This window comes from Cnephaeus nilssonii (assembly GCF_951640355.1).
Source record: "Cnephaeus nilssonii genome assembly, chromosome: 10".
In the NCBI taxonomy this organism is placed as follows: domain Eukaryota; kingdom Metazoa; phylum Chordata; class Mammalia; order Chiroptera; family Vespertilionidae; genus Cnephaeus; species Cnephaeus nilssonii.
In genome coordinates this window covers 8,756,274-8,763,366 of record NC_137081.1, presented here as the reverse complement: position 1 = coordinate 8,763,366, position 7,093 = coordinate 8,756,274, and the positions used below count along the sequence as shown (strand labels likewise).

The window sequence follows — 7,093 nt, the reverse complement described above, 5'->3', positions numbered from 1 at the left end:
AAAGAAAGCAATACAGACAGGGAGACAATATTTCATTTCGCCTCGGATCTCTTTTTTATTGAATTCCTTGCCCCTTTGTTCCCTTCCCTCAGAGCTGAGAGCTTCCAGCATTGTCCTGAGGATGGGAAAACACACGTTGGGGGAAGGAGGAGGCTAATTTTTCAGCGTGGCTCTTCAGTGCCAGTGACATGACAGATGGATGTGGAGGCTCACACAATCGCCTTTTGCCTCGCCGTGCTGGCTGCCACGTGTGCACAGGCACAACTGGAAACGAAGGCGCGTCCAGGAGGGAGGTTTTAAAGTGCGAGATCCATGCACACGTCATGGAAAGTGCAGACAGTTTGCACAGCTATGGAGCAGCCTTGCATCCTAGGTATTGAGCCCTGCTCCGAAATGCTGCAGTACACACACACACACACACACACACACACACACACACACTCACACACACACTCACACACACACACTCTCTCTCACACACACACACACACTCACACACACACTCACACACTCACACACAGACACTCCTACTCAAGCAATTGTCTTATAAAGATCTCTCGAAAAGAAAACACATCTTTATCTGAAAGATACCACAAAGGGAGGAAGACGCATGCCTCCATCAATCTCTGCTGACTGACATTCTGCTCACAGATAGACTCCCCTCTTTTAATTTTTTCAATCACCTTATCAATCAAAGCCCCACATTGTTCTCAGTCTCATTCGAGCTGTTCCGAGTTGATCCTATCTACTTATCTCCCACTCTCTTCTTGAATCGTCTCCCATTGTCTGGGTCTCATAGAAATCATTCAGAGGCTTCCGGGACACACGCTTCAAAGAAGTTATTCATTTCTCTGGATAAACACGCACGTTTCTTTGGGAAACTGTGTTGTCTCAGTCAAGTTCAGGCCATCAATCTCCAACTTTGGGGCATTGTGACTTAGGAGCAAGGCGCTGGCACTGAACCACAGCCAAAGAAGAGAGCTCAAGTGGAGGCTGCAAGAAAGAAAACCCAGAGGCTATTCCCGTAGCCCTGGTGCCTGGAGGACTGCGAATGTCCTGGGAAATAATACTTTATGGTGGCTCTGCCTTCATAAATCCTGGAGGGAATTAAACAGAAGAACACTGAACTTCCAGTAGAACATCTCGGCCCCACTCCCGAAGCCAGCTGAACCACTTCCCATCCTGCTCACTTCAGAGTTTTCCACGGTTGAGCTGTGTAGCTCTGGGGTCAGTCTATCGGGAAGAAAAACAAGGTGTAATTGTTCTCTTTGGCGGCGTTAGACAGTAGACCCTGCACGACTGGTAGAATGGAGCATTTGCCCTTTGACCTGTGAGAATAACTGTCTTTCTTTCTTACACTTTTGAGGGCAGGGGAAGAGGAGAAGTTATTGGTGCTTTCTTTTTTCATCTAAAATTGTTTCACTTGAGGTAATATTTTGATTACTTTTTATGAGCTGCATTGTCCTTTCTAATGGAGAAACCAAATATCTACACTACAGTAAAAAAATAAATCCTTGACATATTTAGGAAAGCAAGAGAGAGGCTGGGGGAGTGGGTAATCCCCAAACATAGCAGGGCTTGGGTACTGGGGACCGGATAGTGACATTTTAGCTCTCCTACAACATATGAAACAGTACTCTGGTGACCTACTCACTCTCAAGAAGCAACCATATAGGAGGAATAGTATTTAGAAATTACACTTTATTTAAAAATGAACTAAGGTGTTCCTAATGCTATGTGTGCTCGCACATCTCATTTCATTTTATAGGATGCAGAAAAACAGGCAAAACAACTTGCATCTCTTATGCTTAAAAGCCTATTTGAATTTATTCATGTTAATTTAATATGTGTTGAGGTTCTACCAGGCAATTCCTGCTCTCAAGGAACTTAAAATCTTATATATAATTTTCAAAGTTAGTTTCTTTAACCAAGTCATATATTTCCTGAAGGCAGAAATCACATTTCTTTTTCATTCTTTGTACAGTATACATTACTAAGGAAATGATTGTTCTATAGATTTTCAGTGACTGACTAAATAAACATGTTACCAAACTTGCTCTCTTTAATTGAAAAAAATTGTTCAAAAAAGTAACAAATAACTAGTACTGGCAAGGATGTGGGGAAAAGGGAACTCTTGTACACTGTTAATGGATTGTGAATGGTGCAGTCACTATGGAAAACAGTGTCAAGATTCCTCAAAAATTAAAAATATAGTTGCCATACAACCCAGTAATACCACTTCTAGGCATTTATCTGAAGAAAACAGAAACAATAATTCGAAAACATATATGCATACCTATGTTCATTGTAACATTAATTATAGCAGCCAAGATATGGAAGCATTGATAGATGCTTGGTGCCCATTGATAGATGAATAGATTAAGATGTGATATATATATATATATATATATATATATATATATATATATATATATATATATATATATATCTTACTCAGTAATAAAAAAGAATGAAATCTTGCCATTTGTGACAATATGGATGGACCTAGAGGGTATTATGCTAAGTGAAATAAGTCAGACAGAGAGAGACAAATACCATATGATTTCACTTATATGTGAAAATTAAAAAATACACACACACACAAAAAACCCAAATGAATAAACAAAATAGAAACAGACCTATAGATACAGAGAAAGAGCTGATGGTTGCCAGAGGGGAGGCAGGTGGGGGGATGGGTAAAGAAAAGAATCTCGTATATAGTTTTAATAATATTTGTGATCAAGTTCATTAGGGAAGCCCTATATTTGCATATTCAAATTTGGAAATTAAAAATTTAAATGTCACTTTGAAGATAGGTATATATGTACCTGTTTCTTGAAATAAAACCTTGTGTGCATCATGTTCACTGTGCTCTGATACAAGCACCACAATAACTCACTAGGGAAATGTGCATCCGTCATGCTATCTCGTTGTTCTCTCTCTGTTCACTGTCCACAACTCCAGCTGGGGGAAGGCTGAATAGCAAACACATGGTTACAGAAAATGTCAGGTGGGCAACAACTATTCCTTCCCATCTGCTCTTTCTACCTGGTATTCTCATCACTTGGTCTGGACAGCACATAGTCCACAGCCTGAGTTTCATGTGTAGTTCTTAGCATACTTGAATATGCATGCTTGAATATTTAATAGAAACGTCGAGTGTTCAGGCTGGAGTGAATGACTTCTTACCTGGTGGGGGCAGCGAATTGCCAACTGCATATGCACTTCAGGAAAAGACTTTCCTCCTCAACTACCCATCATCCTTTTGTCCCTACATCCTGAGGAGCCCAGACAATTCCAGTCTCCTTAGCACTGGGCTCAGAGAAAGTCCTCTGACGTTTTTATTTATTCTCTACTCTTTCCAAGAGTCAACGTTGGTATTTCTGTAATTCAACACTAGCAGTTGTGCTGTGTTCACTGGGATCCAACCGGGTGAGAACTCCAGCAGCGTGAGATCAGATTCCCCCAGTGGCCCCTGGCTGCAGGGGGTGTGTTCACGTTACACTCATCACGGGCTGCCTTGCTGGCCGCTTTGAAAACATTTACCAAGCACCTAGTTCAGTGCCTGGCATTGGCCTGCAGATGTCTATGCACTTTGTCCCATTTAATTCTTATTTCAGTCCAGCAATGTAACTATTATATCCCTATTTTATAGATGGGGATGAGGGGAGTGAGTTCCAGGGAAGTTAAATGACTTGACCATATTGGCACTTAAATTCAGGGCTCCAGAGCCATTTAAAATATATACCTCAACTTTCTCTTCCATTTACAACCTAAGAACAAAGTTGAGCCCGAAATGTGAAAAATCAGTCAACTGCACGCTGTATCTGAATCTATAATAGGAAGTGAGCCAGGGTTGCATTTCCCCCTGGAGTTTTCTAAACAGTATTTTTTTAAAAAAAACTCATTTATTTCAGCCTGAACACTGTAACATAACATTTCAGCATTTTCCATTAAAACCAAGAAATTATCACAAGCCAAGTAAGCTGAAGAACACTATAATTGTTCATGTTTCAGAAATGTCATTGGCTATGTTAGCAAAGAGGCTTGTTATTCTACATGCCATAAATATGATTGCTAAAGTGGGTAAAATGCATGGTCTTTAAATTCCTAATCAGTGTTTTCAAGCACCCATATAGGCATTTGTGGTTGCAGTTTCGCTGGGTATTTTGGTTGTTCCTTTAGTTATTAAAGAAGCCAGCACATCTGGGTTTCTCTGGGGACTTACTGCCACCTCCTTGAGCCCCCAGGTTCCCGATTTCTGCGTTTCCTTCCACATAACGGTCAAACATGTTCCTGGCTTGTGTTTGCAGGAAGGGGCTTCACTATATAATACTTCTGCTCTCTCCCCTGAGCCCTTTCTTGCTTTCCCGCGGGAGAAGAGGGGTGGTTATGCGATCGATCGGACTTGCAATGAATTAGCATCTATTGGTCATGCTCTGGGAACTACTTACACATGGCAAACGCTGAGGGAGGGGTCTTTGTCCTTCTGCTGTGAAGGGAGGCAGCAACCTTAATGAATGGTTGGCTCTGCAGACCCAAATTCTCCCTTTGGGGGCCCAGCTTGGCCACCCATTGGTGTTCACTGTAATGAAGCTAACATTTGAATATTAATGCTTTCATCTTGTGTCTCAGCTCTCAGCTGACTGGAAGAAGATGTTATTTATTGTCTCCCAAGCCCAAAAGTAATCAACATTTCAGCTCTCACACGTGTCTGCGCCAACCATCAACAGCCGGGAGCACCTGGAAAGCTACAAGCAGGACCTGAGATGGTCACCGGGTACTTGCTCCGTTAAATGCCGCAGGGGCTGCACCAAGGGGAGGTCACGATCGCCCTGCGGTCATCTGTCGGTTTGGCTCATTTATGTGACCATCTACGGGCTAAGCGTCCTGCAGGGTGGTGAGGAGATGAGGATGGTTAGGCCGCGCTGCCTGCCTCGTCCACTTGGCTTCTCCAGGTGGCCTGTCCATCAGAGTGGCCAGATTTCTTGGTGGATCTGATGTTTAAGTACAAAAGTGGAAGCTGCTAGGCTTTCTGAAGGCTCAGGCTCAGAACGAACACGGCGTCATTTCTGCCACCTGCGATGGGTGAAGCGCCCAGACTCAAGGGGGGAGGACCTCCCACGTGCATGAAGACGGGGAGGTGTGGTTCCTGGGGAGCCTCATTTAGATACCAGTCACTTGGTGCAGACTTTAATTTTTGTGTAGCGCATGTCTGCAACCTCTTATTCAAACGCTTGGAGTCAGCTGTCTCATAATTCAGATTTTTTTTTTTTTTTTACTTTAAGGACTTAATATAATGCATGGATTGTATATCATATCACATCTCCAGCCGAGTTTGGGGCAGCACCCGATAACCGAGCACCTTAATAATTCTGGAATAAAATGTGTGACTCGGGTGGAATAACTGCAGATTGCAAATAGCCTCACAGAAGGTCAGATTAAGTTTTGGCATTTTCAGAGAATTTTTGGATTTTAAATTGTGAATAAAATATTATGGTCCTGTGTTTTGAGACCAAATAACCTTTTAAAGATAAATTACATTTCTCCCGGCACGGGCATTTACCTGCGGTCAGTGAGGCCCTCTGGGAAGTGGACATCAAAACAGAATCAGAAGTGGGAGCGACTCTGGGGAAAGGCCTGCAGAAAGAGAAGGAGGAGTGGGGAGGCAGGAGGGGGAGGAGAGGGAGGACTTCGGGTGGCTGCAGTGCGGCTCTGGGCAAGTTTGGCTGGCCCAGCAGGGAGGAGGCTGGCCTTGGGCCGTGGTGGCCGCCCTGGTCTCACTGCGGCTCAGTCAGGGGCGTCAGCTGGCGGGGTTGTCACTGTGAGGGGAGTCTGAGCCCGGGCCTCCTTCAGGTCCGCACACGTGGTTCCTCCAGTCACTAGTTTCCAGTTACCAGGGTCCTCTGTGCGACAGGGGTTCCACGCCCACTGGCCACCCCAGGACTATCTAACCCATCAGCCCCTCCGAGCTGCTCCCACCCCGTCTCCCAAGCCTACCCACACTGAAGCGATGCCACAAGTTCTCTCCCCTGGACACCCCGAGATGCCAGAGGGCAGCACGGATCCAGAAGGGGTCACTCGGAGAGAGGACCGGGAAGGCCCCCATGAGCTGCGGGGAGCAGGGCAGGCGACACAGGTGGGGCGAACTTCAGATCAGAGACTCTTCCCTGGGCTTGTGGGCTGGGCCGCACCTCGCCCTCCTCTGCAAACCCCTGCCCCGCACCCAGGGGACCGGCTTCAGCGGACACTAATGCTGCGCCAGCACCTCTAACCTCTAATGGGACATTCACATCCCCGTCGGTTCGCTGCTCTCCCCGAGACAGGCAGCTCGGGGCTCACAGAGCGAAAGCCCCGAGGGAACGTGCCCCAAATCCCCGCGGTGACAGAACTGGGGCTGCCTGCCATCTCCTCTCTCCTCCCAGCTTCCCCCAAACCCCCCCCGCCCCCCCCCCCCCTCTAACCTTCAGCTCTGCGTAGAGGGAAACTGGCTCCAGGTGGAATTGGTTCCCACCTTAGACCTAAGCTGCTGATGGCAGGGTTGTTAGCTTAGCGGCATCTGGAAGGTCCAAAGGTAACAGCGTTAAAAGCACATTTCCCTTTAGATAATGGTCCAGAAGTCCCCTGTACAAATGCGTTGGAGCATCCTGCCAGACTAGAAGTCCTGGGGATGGTGGGGAGGGGGACGGGGGGTCTTGCAAAGCTCACCATCTCTTTGACCGTTTTTTCTGAGATGTGAGTCGATCACTGTCCCCTACAAACGGTCAGCCACGCCGAGTGGACAGACCTGCCTACGTGGACCGAGGGCCTCTGGAGAGCGGAATGTTAATCCAATAAAACGCACAGCACACAGTGGTGTGCGTAATAGCTATTGTACTACATGGCAATTAGGCATAAATGGAAGCCGTTCCCATAAATGCCTGTAATTAGATTTGGAGTTCCTCCATGGGTGGAGGAAATGGACAGAGAATCTAGAAAATGCCATTGCATGTTTACGATCGTGCAGTTTTTTCCTTAAAGAAGAAGTAGCCTCGGCGAGCTGCTCCGATGCCCACGTGGCGACCGGGGTCTGAGCCCCTCGGTGGTGGCCATG

General features: G+C 46.1%; 1 long non-coding RNA gene across 1 annotated transcript; it reads right to left on the bottom strand.

The window, feature by feature from the left end:
- Positions 1-553: 553 nt before the first annotated feature.
- LOC307106404 lies at positions 554-6,816 on the bottom strand. The gene is made up of 4 exons (XR_013814117.1): positions 6,709-6,816; positions 6,465-6,559; positions 5,567-5,640; positions 554-1,233 (listed from the first exon to the last, which is right to left on the bottom strand). It is a non-coding gene; the product is annotated as an uncharacterized lncRNA (long non-coding RNA).
- Positions 6,817-7,093: the final 277 nt, after the last annotated feature.